The sequence below is a fragment of the Colossoma macropomum genome, unplaced genomic scaffold (genome assembly GCF_904425465.1).
Source record: "Colossoma macropomum unplaced genomic scaffold, Colossoma_macropomum, whole genome shotgun sequence".
Lineage (NCBI taxonomy): Eukaryota > Metazoa > Chordata > Actinopteri > Characiformes > Serrasalmidae > Colossoma > Colossoma macropomum.
Window position 1 is genome coordinate 20,358,352 of NW_023494809.1, and position 15,618 is coordinate 20,373,969.

Here is a 15,618-nt window from a genome sequence, read left to right on the forward strand (position 1 = left end):
TTTGTCATTTCTGGCAGGTCCATTTCCGAGTTCAGGCGGAAGCTATGAAGGAATATTTCAATGGTGTTCACTTGTCAAAGTGACTTCACATTCACAGACATCAATAAAATTTCACCTCCAGCCACAAGTCCAATCAAGACTCTGGGCCTGCATTATTTATGACAGCAAGACTGTAAACAAGTGCACAGCAGTAACACACATGCCTGGCTGAGAGGTTTCATTACAGGCTGAATCCCCCGCCTGACTCCTTCACAGATCAACACAGCCTGCTTCATTCAGGCTAACAAGACATAAACCTGGACAGCTGCTACAAAATATTCAGCTTTAAGAGAGCTTACAAAAGAGTTAAGAGGTCAAAACTTGCATTTTTAGCTTGTAGTAAGCACTAAGGCTCGATCGATATATCGTTTGGCTGAAAAAATCAGTTGACATTAAAGGGCCAATATCCTACAGTTTTGTATATTTTATGTATGTTTTCCCTGTGGTTCACTTACATTTGTGTAGTTTTTATGCACCAAACACCAAACATAAATTAGGATATTAAGATAATCCTTTATTAGGCCCACAACAGGGGAATTCACAACAGGAAATTCACCATTTTCCACCTTCTGGTGTTGTTGTTATTGCGCCTTGTATGTAATGTAAATGACTTTGGTTCTGATAGGCTGCCCTCTATTGTGCCACATTCAAAAAGACAAAAAGCAGCCTAGACTGAAGTACTCCTTATAACTTTTATGTGACCATGTGGGTTAAACTGCTTTAGGCTCAACAGGAGGATATGTGTAAACATGTTGGTTTTCATGACATCACAGAAGCAAAAAAAAGAAAATGTTCTGTAGGCTGTTTTGTAGGCCTCCGTGTATCGACTGTATGGTCTAGAGAGTGACTGGTACATTTTAAAACATTAACACTGTTTACATACTACATCAAACTCTTCTATTTCAAAAAAGTGATGGTTTGGTTTTACATGATAGGGGTCCCATAAAGTTCTTCTTCTTCTTCTTATTATTATTATTATTATATTAAGAAAATTTGACAGTTGAAAATGGACAATCATATCAGTTAAAAAAGCACCATTATACTATATAATATATAATATATATATATTATTTATTTCTGACCATATAAAAATACATAGTTACATATTATCAGTTCTCAGAATTTTTAGCCCCTGAACGAGGAATTCTACTTCAGTTTTTCAAATTTTCTGCAAAACTACATCTTTAAATTATAAACAAATTCATTCAGAGTGGTTTGATGACAAATACTCCATTCTAGAGAAACTTACAGATTCAGAGTTGTTTGCAATGGTGGTGATAGGAACCAGTCGTCCGAAATATTTAATGCCTATGAAAAACTCCCTCACAGATAGCTTACATGGTTATGAATACACTGCCTGATGCCTGAGACATTTTATGATAGTTTTACGATAGTTCTGAAAGAAGGTTTTTGGCCTAAAACGTACTTTTTGGTGGAGAAGTACATGCAGGCCATTGTAAGGCAAAACTGTCCCCAAAGATTTTTTTTCTTAAATTTTCTTAATTTTACTACTATTTTACCATCATCAACATTACATATAACAACTCAGAAGACAAGTGTAGGTTCACTGGTCATTTTGGATAGTGAATAAAATGACTATATTTGTAGACATCACCCCTGGTTATATCCACCACTGTAAAGAAATCTGAGACATTACAAAGCACCATTTCACAACAGACCACTCTAATTCACTTTGTCTACATCTTAAAGAATTTATTATGCAGAACTATGGACGAAATTCCCCTTTAAAATCAGTCTTAAGTTGGTGATAAAATTATTATTTCAGCCAGGTCCAAGCCAGTACATTAGGATCACAGTAAAAGTTACAGCATTTGTTAAAAAACCGTCTGTCTTTAGCAGCACAGAGACACATTACTATACCAGACCATTTCCAAGCAGTTGCTCAAAGGCGATGAGCTCAAACATATTGTATAGCGAGGCTGTACTAGCAGTCTTCCCTCTAAGAACGATGCATCAGGGCTGCTGGCCAGGCAGGCTGGTATGCAGTTGGCTGAAGCTGTGAAGCTCCATGCCAAATGGCCGGCCAGTTAAACAGAAGAAGGGAACGAGATCTGTGATCGTCGAATGACTTTCACTTGTGTGAAAGTGTCCACTCTCACGGACTGCAAAACCGGCCCGTAAGCTGTCTGAATTTACTGCTCCATAAAGGCTGCATTTCCTCAATTAAAGGCACCGCTGCTGTGGACGTGCTTCCAGAGGGATCCATTATAAAGCCCAAGCCCCTTGTGTCCATTCCAGCAGAGTTATGTGGTCTAGACAACGGCACAAAACCACTGAACCGTCTCTCTTGGAATCTGAAACGACGTTTCTGACCTCAGCCAAGGAGCACATATGGGGTTTTACTTGGGTTAAGGCAGCACTGAGGAATTTAAGTAAGTTTTGGGCAAAGCCTCCGCACAATGTATCATTCGTCAATCATTAGCATGACGTTACGCTTTGAAATACTGATACTGCAGGAAGCTGCAATATGCGAAACAGCCCTCTAACCAATCAGCGTTCCTACTGTGTGCTTTTACCAGTCAGAGTTCCAGACGAGTTTGTGTGTTTTGATTAATTAAAATATTCATGTAATCCAACTGCTTTTAGATATTGATACTTTAAAGAAGGTTCTTATTTACTTTACCGTTAGGATAGTCAATGAGGGGATGCTGGCAAGGCCGGTTAAACGAACAGACAGACAGACGAACGGACAGATGAACGAATAGACAAACGTACAGAGAGATGGACAAATGAAAAATAAATGAACGCATGGATGGACTGATAAACAAACAGATGACTGACATACAGCCAGATGAGCTAGCCTGATAGTTCATTAATGCTTGCTAGATTAGCTTTCGCTTGGTTGTTAGCTTTTTCAGCAAGTTTTCTTGGCTCGAACACAGTGAGACCGTGTGGGCAGAACAATCCACACCAGCCTTGTGATAGGAGAGGACACAGTTCACATAAGTATTGTCCAGTTTACATGGAAAGAGGAGAATTTTGGTGAAATACATTGGCCATTTATTGGACATTGGAAAGTTATTCACAGGACATTCTTTGCACATGTATACTTTGTGCCCACAAGAGCAAAGATTAACCTACTTAGAAAGAAAACACAGATTTAGATTCTCTGGAGCTTTAACAACAAGCTCAACAGAGTGCTAAGAGTCTATTTCCGTAATATCCAGTAATGCCTTAAGTAGAAATATTTACGGAAAAACTGTAAAAGCCTTGTGTCTAACTGTTAGCTTGATACTAATTTAACATGGGAAAACCTATCAGGGCATTATGGAGGCCTGTCCCCGGCTGGACCTGTCTCCAGAAATGTCCCTGTTTTTAAACTGTGAATAAAAAACACACCAGAAAGTCCTAAGAAAGGCCTGGCAGCAGAGCAGACGGACAGAAGTCTCATGTTGTGTTTGTTTTGGCCAACAGAGGGAGCTGGCTGCTCTCTACTAACCACTTCTGCTGTGTAAAACTCCACCAGAAGCTAGCAAATGTCAAATGAGTCCACAATATCACCACAAATGTCTTTTCAAGACACAAGGTAACGCAGGGATTCAAAGCAGGGGTGGCATTACAAGACCTGAACGGTATTACCAGGTGATCTGGCATAAAATCTACTCGAATGTAGGCTACCATGCGATCTACAAATAGAGCATCATTTTTTTAACCTGCGTCACTTTTTCAGTATATTAATCTTTTACACGACTATTGTAATTTATTCCCATACATGCTGCTCAGAGTAACGTTAACATCAATATCAGTCAACAGCTCCTCTGGCAGCAGTGTCTTTCTCTCTCTCACCGTGTACACACAGACAGGAGTGAGTTACTATGGTTATGGGGAACAGGAGCAATGAATAAGAAACAAAGTTAATTAGTACCCAATTTTATCATTTGACCTCCACCATAATTTATTACAGTACAACAGTTATCATGGTCAAAATACATGAAACTGGAACTGTCCCTGTTTTTTGTTTCATAGATGAAAACATTGGGTTTATTTTAATGATATATTGACTGCCAAAATGACCCCACTATTCATTTTTCTGAAACCTGGTCACCTTATATTAGGGCGCTAGAAGAAATTAGCCTTAGCACAGCAGTGGATAAACCAAGGCTACTTATAAGGTACATTATACAGTAATATGTCACGATATATGATAAAAAAATATATATATAAGCTTAAGAAATGACTAGTATATCCCCCGTTTTACTTAAGCCAGAGCATTTTCACAGCTCTCAGAAAAGTCTGAAGTGCTGTTTTAAATGAAATATCATTATAAAATGTTAGATAACTATGGTTATAATTTTTTTATATTGTCACATGCCTAACTGCGACCGCAATATGATTATGCGCAACATACTCGCAATATTAACGCTGTGTCCATATTATGCAGCCACACTTTTGTTGTGTTAAACCTAAATGGCAGGTGTGGGGTTAGCTGGTAATACAGTGGGAGCTCTGACTGTCAGGCCGAGGGAATTACATTTAGTTTTTCGGTCACCCAGAGCCCAGCCGGTGTGTGGTCAAATTCATCCACTCACAAAGAGCCCTGTTAGCATGTGGCTAATGTGAAAACCTCTGACCAACCTTGAGCAGCCACAAAATGAATCAGCCAGTGACGTAACATAATTAGCAAGATTTTCCTCCACAACACAAAGACAAGCCAGTGATTCTGTAAGCGATACTCATCAGCCATACACACTCCACTTTTCACACTAATTCAAATATATGACGTTGTATATTTCTTTTCAAAATCTAAAAGAACTGACTGACCTCTTACTCTGCATGCAAGCCAATTAAGCTAGTTTTTGCCTTGCTAGTTATGACGATGCCCTCAAGGCCCCAGAGGAAAAAACAGAGCGGAAGTCATTGCGGCCAAGAGAAAGTGCTAACTCAGCAGCACACTTCCTTTCCAGTGAGCTCCTGACAGGGACTCGGGGTTGGGTGACTTGAGTGACGCCCTCAAGAACCGGAGCGGGCACGGTGTCAGCTCACATCTCCCTCAGTGAGGACACAGGGCTGAGCGGCCTCAGCGACCAGCGCTGATCTGAACAGACACAAGAGAGGGAGAGAGAGAGAGAGAGCCTGACTCACTGTCTCTCCACCCGCTGCAGCACAGTTCAGAGGAGGACTAGGCTTAGAGGAAGGCTTATGGTGTTATTTGGTGTACTTGGCATGGCGGTGATGTCGGAACCGTGCCGAACGCAAAAATACCACTCTAGACTTTATTTATGACTGAAAAATAAGCAGTGGTTGAACTCAGAATGCTGAAAGTGCAACGTGTATGTAGATAATAACCAATGGCTAGTCTAGAGTTATTAATGTAACTTTGCTCTAATATTAAATTTCATTAGAGGCAAGCAGGGCACAAACTAATGCAGGGCAAAGTGAAACATGGATATTTATGATAGCAATCGGGCATATTTCACAAGATTTGCCCTGATGACTGTTCTGGTACCTTTTTTCACACCTGTATTATTTTACTTTCCCTTTTGGTGGCTGTGATACTGTACATGTACATGTGAACAACTCATAGTGAGAACCAGCCAGTTTACAGTACAGCCACCACATGACGGGGTTAGTTGTAACGCAATGTCACATATGAGGCAGCCTGTTTTCATTCATCATATTTATTCTGATTAGTATTTTTGCTCCACAGCAGAATTAGATTTTTAGGTAAAAATAAATGAAATATATAAAATGATCCTCCTTTGCAGTAAAATAAAGCTCTGTTGATTGTTCTAACACATTTTTAACAATAAGTGGTCTTAAACACTGGAGTTAATGTAGCCTATAACTGCTAATTCACCCTTTAACCCTGAAGGTAGCCACGCAGACTGCTGGTCACACAGCAACACGGACAACAGTCTAACCTAGCTACTAGCTAACGAAACGGCAAACAGAAACATTTAAGATGAACATCTATTGGATACAAATGGACTTATTTGCATTTATAATCACTCCAGCTGGTTTCCTGATATGTTTAATCTGCAACAAGAAACTGTCAAACACTAAAAAGTCCTGAAGCTGAAGTCACTCTTTTTGTTTGAATTTTCATGTTCCACCTTAAATGGTGCAACAGTTAGCGACACAGTTAGCTACATTCCGACGCCTCAGGCACCACTTAAGGCGGAGCGGGAAATTTGAACAAGAAGCTGGCGAACGAGAAGCTGACTTTAGCTTGGTAAAAAGTCAAACATTAAGAGACATTTTACTTGAAAACTGTTCTACTTTTGGGGAAAAGTTTCCTGCCGGAGATGCGAGAAAAGCAGCCACAGTTGAGCTAAAGCTCAAAGTAAGTCTGCAATTTTGTTTATACGATATTTTTTAACCTATACTAGTATATTAGCACATACTGAGACATATTTACAGCCGAGATGGCGAGATTACTTCACTAAAATGGACATGAAATGTTGTGGCTCCCAAGGTAGTTTTTTGTTAAAACTTGACAAAATGGCTCTTCTTAACATTTTTGGTTGCCGACCCCCGATCTAAGGGTTAAACATAACTATAGGATTAACCAACAGCCTCTCTTTCTGTCTGTCTCTTATTAAAAAAGTCTGCATAATTAGATCATTAAGATGTAAACAAGGTCATTCAGAGTGGTTTGATGTGAAATGCTCAATTCTAGAGAAAGGTACTGAGTCAGAATGGTAACGGTGATAGAAATCAAATGACTGGTAAGTGTAAGGCCTCTCAAAGCTCCTTCACAGAAAACTATTACACAAAATGGTTATGAATGTTATTTTGAGATATTGTTTTGATAGTTTTGGGAAGGCTTTGGCCTAAGGAGCACTTTTTAAAAGCCATTCATGGCAGAGAGTTTACATGTAGTTCATTGTAAGGCAAAATAGTCCCTAAAGAGAACTTTTCAGATTTATCATTATTTTACCATCATCAACATTACATATAAAATGCAAAAGGCAAATGTAACTTCACTGGTGGTTTTTGATAGTAAATAAAATGGGTATATTTGTGTTGTAGACATTATGATGCCCGGTTCCTATCACCACCACTGTAAAGAAATCTGCGTAGGTAAGTTTCTCTATAATGAACCAATTCACCTCAAACCACTCTAAATAACTTTGTTTATACCTCAACAATTTAATTATGCAGTTGATGCAATTTCCCATTATCATTCACAGACCTTGTCTGTATTAACTAAATAATAAGACTCTTAAGAATTATGCTGGCATAATCCCCCCATAACAGCTGATTCACTCATTCACAGTGACTCACTGACTGATCCATATAAAACAAAAACCAAAAGAAATGACAAGTTGAAATACCACCACATTTCCATTATACACAACAACAAAGAGAGCTACGCAGCAACTTTCACAGTGTGCACATCCCAGAAAAGTGGCAGGACTCCTTTACCTTTGGCTAAACCCGCTGTCTGTCTGCCCAGAAGGTAAGAGGAGAAGCTGAGGTTGAGCTATCAGTCTGCAGTAATGAAAAACTCTCAGGTTCATGGGAATCTAATCAGTCTAACGTTAAGAAGATGTGGGACTAATCGCTGTCCTCCTGCCCTCTGCGCTCTTCCTCTTTCTCTGCTGACAGCCAGCCTGGCAGGACACAGCCACGACTGATGAAGCTGCCCAGCAGGACCTGGACACTGTGAAAGAGCTTCGCGTAGCTGTCGGGCAGTGGTACCTGATCAGGCATACAAAGACAACAAACAACGACCCAGTGTCCCAGCGCCAGAAGACTCTCTTACCAGAACAACACGCAGGCTTTCCTCAGGCTGAATGATCACATAACTGAAGATGGACTGTAGACTTGAGGAGGAATCACACACAGTCATATGCAAAAGTTTGGGCGCCCCTGGTCAAATTACATGTTCCTCTACAGAGAATAAACTTAGACACATTTTAATGCACAGTTGCTGTTCATTTGCTGCATTTAACATGTTATCGGCTCATTTTGAGTGCACACACACACACACACACACACACAGTGGGGTCCAAAAATATCAGACCACTAGAACGCCAGTGAAAATGCCTCTATTTGCTTTCCTTTCTAATTTGATACAAGGTTTTTCATTTTTAGATTATATTGTTGGCATAATAATTTGCGGGAAAAGTATAGTCTGAAATTTTAACATGAATTTTAACTTTTTTTATACCCTCTTTGCTTTAATGACAGCGTGCACTCGAGCTGGGAATGCACTCCACAAGTTTGTGCAAAAGCCTCTGATGAGTAGATCAGAAAGAGTGGTTTGGAAAGGAAAGGATAAGACCAAAAAAACTAAAAAATCTGACCTTTTGTCACAAACCCACTATGTGTATGTGTGCGTGTGTGTGTATATATATATATATATACACACAAACACACACACACATATGCATATATATATATATATATATATACATTACATCTTAGGTTTTAGCAGTAAACTTCACAGTAAGTCAACAGTGATTGAGGCAGACAGTCAGTAGACTCCTCTGAGCCACTGTGGCTGCACTGATGATTTCCCTGAGGGTCAGAGGAGAGATACTGTATGTGTGTGTGTGTCAGTCTCAGTGGGGCTGAGAGAGTCAGACAGCCTCAGTCTCACACTGTGCTCTCCACTCTCCTCAGCAGGCCAGCTGCAGGGCTCTGCACTCTGCGCACCCGCTGCCCTCTGAGCTCTGAGCTCCCGCCAAGGTGAAGGAGCATCGCACAGAACGGAGCAGACAGAGAGAGAGAGAGAAACCCCCACCCTCCCCAATCCAATCAGAGCACACTTCCATCCTGACCTTGAGCTAGACACTGCACACACAAACAAAGAGGACCCTCCAGGTGGAGCACAAATTACACAGAAATGACTTACAGCCTCTCTGAGTGTGTGTTTACTGCAGTGAATCAACAAGCAATTTTGTTTATGTGAATACAAGTGTAAGGAAGACAGAGACAGAGAGAGAGAGAGACAGAGAGAGAGAGAGTGACAGTATGAGACAGACAGTGCAGGGGAGAGAGACAGAAAGCGGGAGAGAGAGAAGAAGAAGGGAGAGAGAGTATCAGAGACAGTGAGAGAGAAGAAAGGGGAAAGAGAGAGAGTGAGAGAGAGAAATAGAGAGTAACAGAGAGTGGAGGAGAGAAGAAAGGTACGGAGAGATAGGGAGGGAGAGTGAGATGAGAGAGAGAGAGAGAGACAGACAGAATGACAGTATCAGACAAACAGGGAGAGGAGAGAGAGAGAGAGTGACAGTATGAGACTGAGACTAACAGGGAAGGGGAGAAAGTGAGAGAGCGAGTGACAGTATGAGTTACAGGGAGAGAGAGAAGAAGTGGGGGAGAGTATGAGAGACAGTGAGAGAGAAGAAAGGTGGAAAAGAGAGTATGAGAGAGTTTGAGAGAGATAGACAGTAACAGTATGAGACAGGTAGTGAGGGAGAGAAAGAGAGATAGACAGAGGCAGGAGAGAGAGAGAAGCAGAATGACAGTTTCAGACTGGGAGAGAGAGAAACAGAGAAAGTGAGAATGAGAGAGAGTGAGAGACAGAGAGAAATAGAGAGAGAGAGAGAGAGAGAGAGAGAGGGATGTAATTCTGAGTGTCTATAAATCCTGAAAAGCAGCCTGTCGTGCTGTGTGAGTTCTAGCAGTCGGCCATAAACACTGTGGACACGACAAGGAGACGCAGCAGCGGAAAAACACGAATAGTCACGACTGGGGTTGTAAATCTCTGACCTCACAACCATTTAACTTGATTACACTTCTTTAGGAAATGTAATCAAGACTATGCATCCTGAAATCTCACAGTTTAAAACTGATAGTTCCGGTACGGAGATCTGAGTAGCTGAGATACTTAGTCTAAATACTACATCCATCCACTTACAACAGGCACAGGTCAAGCAAAGGTACTGTAGTCAAGCAATGCTCTCTGCTGCAAGGTCCTGGATATACACTGACGTGCCAAAATTCATGGGACAGTAGTAAGTAAACTGATAATGAAGTGGTGCTACCTCAGGGAATGGCCTGAGAACGCCCACACCTATATAAGCTGTGAGGTGTTATCTTGTGAGTGAGGCTGAAATCTGGCCAGCGTGCTCATGGCAAGGTAATGTAAATCATCAAAGTTTGAATGAGGCATGATAGTGAGTGCCAGACCGATGGGACATTCCATTTCCGAAGTTGGGTGGGCATTTAACATTCCTTGATCCACAGTGTCACGTGTGTACCGGGAATACGTCACAGAAGGCACTACCACCCACAGTGGACAGCGCAATGGCCGCCTCAGGTGCTTAATGAGTGTGACCGGCGGTGTCTAGCTAGAATTGTCCATGTGATCAGATAAACAACTCTGGCAGAAACACATTCAATGCAAGAGGCCCCACATGCATATCCTGCAGGTCAGTACAGCGTTTTTTTACCTTCCATGTGATATGGGAGCAAAAGACCCACCAGAGTGCCTCTGTTAACACCACAACACCGGACACAGCGCCTCACCTGAGCTTGTGAGTTTCTAACTGGACCCTTAGAAGACTAGCAACATATGGCGTGTTCTGATGAGTCACAGTACCAATTGTTTCGGGTTGATGGAAGGGTTCGTGTGTGGCGCAGACTCCATGAAGCCATGGATCCCAGTTGTCAACAAGGCACTGTGCAGGCTGGTGGTGGTTCCTAACTGGTGTGGGGTGTGTTCTCATGGCATGGGTGGGTCCACTGGTCCGTATAAACGTCATTGACTGGTGACCACTATGTTTCACTGCTTGGTGACCATTTGCAGCCCTTCATGGACCTTATGTACCCCCACATGAATAACTGGATATTCTAGCAAGTTAATGCACCGTGCCATCAGGCCCAAGTTGTCCAGAATTGGTTCGAGGAGCATTCTGGAGAGTTCTGACAAATGGTGTGGCCGGCACGCCTGCATGGTTACCAAACATGAGCCCAATCAAGCAGTTATGGGATGTGGTGGAGAGGTCTATTTGCACCCGAGATACTGCACCTACAAATACCACAGAGCTGTGGGTGGCTATCCAGACGGCGTGGCTCAACATCCCTCCAGACATCTTCTGTCCACTTGTGGAACCGATCCTACGCGATGCTAGTTCCTGTCCCATGACTTTTGGCCTGTCAGTGTATTATTCAAATACACAGATTATATATCAGTTCAGTCTCAGTTGGTGCAATCAAACTGAAGCATATTTAGAGCCCTAGCCAAAAAAAATGCTACTAAAAATCAATGTTAATGACAAAAGCATGGCCCGCAGCCTCTGGCAGTCTCTCTTTTCTAGTGCTGAGGTCACACAGCAAACAAGTTTTGGATTCCTCTCCAGCGCTCAGCCTCCTCGCCAACACGGATAATAATTACACACTGTCACAGCGTCGCCACAAAGCAAAGCGATGCTTTCACTAAGCAAACCTCCTGAATACAAAACTCCTGTTATTACACATGCCAATTAGATCCATGGCTGTTTGGCTCACTTCAAATCAGAAGCTTTGTGGTTAGATAATGTCAGAAATGGGGAAATGTGCAGCACAGCAGTGTGAAACTGAGTAAACTTGTGAGAGAAGTGAAAAATGCACCACTAATACTGGCCTGACAGTGATACCTAGAATCATATCACTGCCATCTCTAGTATACAATAAGCATCCTTGCTATCCATTTAGCTTTGTAGCTCCAGTGGAAGACTAAAGAAGCAAACTTGAGTCACCAAACTTGGCTTGGCTGATCAACTACAACTCTGAACTACATTCAAAGACATTCTAGAAACTGAACTTTTTATGAACAACATAAAGAGTTAACTTGTGTCAGAAGGATCATAGTGGGATTTAGAGGCCCAGTCCACTGTAATCTTAGGGTCAATAAACAGTCCCTTGAGAAAAACCAAACCAATTGCTGAGTAAGATCTAAGAAACATGATTACAGATGGAGTTCCCTTTACAGTGAGCTTTCTAATTTAAAAGGCAAATCCAGTGATTTTTCAAAATTTCAGCATAAATCAATAGCTAAGATGTAAACAAAGTCATTCAGAGTGGTTTGATATGAAATGCTTCACTGCAGAGAAACTTTTCAGTACTGATCTTATTAAAGTGGTGGTGACAGGAACCAGGGGTCACAATGTCTACACAGGCACTCTATTTATTATCCAAAACAACCAATTTTTATATATATGTAATGTTGAAAATGTCCCTCTCTGCCAAGAATTTCTTAAAAGAAATATGTTTTATTTTCAAAGCTATCATGAAACAAGGCCTCAGCCATCAGACAGTGTATTTGTAACAGTGGTGTGCAACAGCTTTCTATGAAAAAGCTTTTAGAGGCGTTAAACATTTCAGATGTCTGGTTCCTATCAACATTGTTGTGAAGAATTCTGCCTCTGTGAATTTATCTAAAGCGGTGCATTTCCCATAGACCACTCTGAATTACTTTATTTTCATCTTTTAATTATGCCATAATTTTGGAAAATTTGTGGAATTCCCCTTTAACAATTTTAGCTGTTACTCTATCAGATCTACAGCATTCTTTGTCAAGGACAAATGAAACTCAGGATGACTCACCTTTCCAACAGATTTAGCAAAGCAGGGGAACACAGCATGAGTTAATGGTAGAGTTTCTCTCAGCCCAGTAAAGACTGCTCAGGGAACTCCTCAAGGGCAAGAACTGTGAAATAAAATTCACAGGAAATAAATAAATCAGGGAATTTGGAAATGGGTGAGGTTATCTACACTGAGCCTTATCTGTCTACACTGTAAAGTATTAACTTAAATCAGTCATGACCTTTGTGGAAACAATGAAGTAACACTGAGGTTCCATTATCAAGTTTAAGGGACCCAAATCATGGAAAAATGAATTCCTCACGTTTTGAATTAATTGTTTCTGTGACGTCATATATTTATATAGTCCTGCATATTCATATCAGAGTTCCAAGTTTTTGCATGAGGCAAAGCATAAGACAGCCAATCAAAACAGAACTCATTTACATATATCAGTCTTAAAGGCACAGTAACTAAAACAGCCTAAGGGATGCTAAGGCATTAAGAGAGGTTGGAAAATAGTCATGTTAAATAAACTATGACCATTTTTGTACAGAAAACCAATAAATGTTATAAGTAAACCTCATGCGAAAAATAAAATACATGAGAAATTTAGGATATGGGCCCTTTAAACCGCAGGCTTATTATCCAGCTGTTATCTGTAAGACATTATCTATAAGATATTATGCACTAACCATTCTTGAGTTACTCAGTAATCAGTACGGAACTAATATGTAATGTATTATTTGTAACAGTGATGAATTGAAGGCCATTAGGGTTTAAGGGGTTAAAGAAACCAGAGACTACAGTAATGGTGTCGGAATATTTTACAGAAACTGGGGCATAAAACTGCTGCATATCCTTAACGTTTTAAGGATTTAATCTATTATGCATCTTCTCCTACCATAGAGCATAATGTTTATGAAGTGCTCCACAAAATACTCATAACTAAAACAACAACAACAGAAGAAAATTAATAACTAAATGAATAAACATGCAAATGCAGGTTCAATTTTTAATAAATGGCACCGTCAGAGGTTTCATGAGCTTACTGCTTAGTTAATAACTTTACAGCTTATTATTCAGAATGATTCAATAACTGCTAAGAAACTAATATGTGAGATATGTAGGCCTATCTAAGAGAGTGAGGAAGGGTACTTAAAAAGTCAAGGTAAACCTTGTTATAGATTAGATCTCAAACAATATGAAAATTGGTCAGATACTGGTATAAAATTATACTGCCAAATAATAAAAGGCCTATTTTCTTTTTTTCTGAATTTTATTTTTCTTCAAAGTCCACTTGTACCAAAAATAGTCATAATCTGTTTTTACACGACCGTTTTCCAATCTCTCTTTATCCTATAGAACAGGGGTATCCAAAGTCCGGCCCTAGGGCCAAATGTGGCCTGCGTACAGGTATGAATTGGCCCATGGCTTCTGTTTTAGAGCGTGTGATAACTGGCCCGCCAACCAGTACGTTGCAGTTTTTATTCTTACCTGATGGTGGCAGCACTACCGTAAACTTTCAGTGAAATGTGGTAATCAAGTTAGTTAGTTCAACTCTTTAAGGCCGAACAAAATTGTGGCTATTTATGCTGTTTGATCTGCTTCATTCGTTTAATAAAGTGATTTTTGAATAGAACATGATCTAACACAACCGAACATTCATTGATTTTTATACACTTGAATATTAATACACTTAATACATTAGTCATGTTTTGTTGTTACTCTATAAACAAATCAGTAATTTGTTATAAGCACTTGCGCTGGTCTGAGTGGATCAGACACAGCAGTGCTGCTGGAGTTTTTAAACAGCTCAGTGTCACTGCTGGACTGAGAATAGTCCACCAACCAAAAATATCCAGCCAACAGCGTCCTGTGGGCAGCATCCTGTGACCACTGATGAAGGACTAGAGGATGACCAACACAAACTGTGCACTCTGACTTTACATCTACAAGTTGGACTGACAAGGTAGGAGTGTCTAATAGAGTGGACAGTGAGTGAACACAGTGTTTAAAAACTCCAGCAGCACTGCTGTGTCTGATCCACTCAGACTGGCGCAACACACACTAACACATCACCACCACGTCAGTGTTACTGCAGTGCTGAGAATGATCCACCACCTAAATAGTACCTGCTCTGTGAGGGTCCATGGTGGTCCTGACCACTGAAGAACTGGGTAAAAGGGGGCTAACAAAGTATGCAGAGAAACAGATGGACTACAGTCTGTAATTGTAGAACTACAAAGTGCTCCTATATAGTAAGTAGAGCTGATAAAATGATAGAATGAGCGTAGAAACAAGGAGGTGGTCATAATGTTGTGCCTGATTGGTCTATGTAACTGTTTTGGTTTTGTGACATCACAAAAGCAACTAATTCAAAGCAGTCTGTTTGTGCACCATTATTTCATGTACAGTCTGTATGGACTGGGGATTGAAGGATACATCGTAAAACCTTAACAGTGTTTTCATCCTATGACAAAATCTTTTATGGCCAAAAAAAGAGGAATATGTGTTTCCATTATATGGGCTCTTTAAACAGATTTCAGAAGGTTTAGTTAAACAGTGCTTTACTGTCTGATAAGATTGTCAGTTTTTTTTTTATGAACTGTCAAATATGACAGTCCTCATCAAATTTCTCAAATAAACAAATAAAAAGTCACAAGGTCGTAAAAAAATATGAAAAAAATGTAGCGTGGTGATGGAGCCTCCCAGCATTCTAAGGGTTTTTGTTCATTTCTATTAATTATCCCTTATTTTATGTACAAATTCTTCTAAAATAACACCTTGAAACCTCAGAGCAATTTACATCATATTAACCTGAAACCTTAATATCGGTTGATTTTATCAGCCAACCGATATGAGTCGTGCCCTGATGCAGTTCACTGCTTTCTAACATTTTATCGAGATCCCAGGGCTTTAAAACGGCGAGCATTCAATTACTGCAAGTGTTGCCATCTACTTCCAATTTAGCCTGGGTTTCCTTTTCCACTGGGTATGAAGAGGCTCTGAGTGCATCTGTAAGTGAACTTTAAATGACTCTTTGCAGGGACTGGATAATCAGGGCTGTGTGAGGTTAGAGCGTCCGCTCCGCTCCGCCGCCGC

General features: G+C 40.5%; 1 protein-coding gene across 3 annotated transcripts in view; it reads right to left on the bottom strand.

Moving 5' to 3' along the window:
• Nucleotides 1-15,618, bottom strand: part of zbtb47b (zinc finger and BTB domain containing 47b) — a 47,619-nt gene that overhangs the window by 25,366 nt on the left and 6,635 nt on the right. Inside the window, exon 2 of one of the 3 annotated variants that reach the window (XM_036557997.1) lies at nt 12,538-12,640. The exons of the other annotated variants lie outside the window; for them this stretch is intronic. The gene's annotated coding sequence lies outside the window, so the exon portion shown is untranslated. The remainder of the gene's footprint in view (nt 1-12,537; nt 12,641-15,618) is intronic. 3 annotated transcript variants of the gene reach the window in all.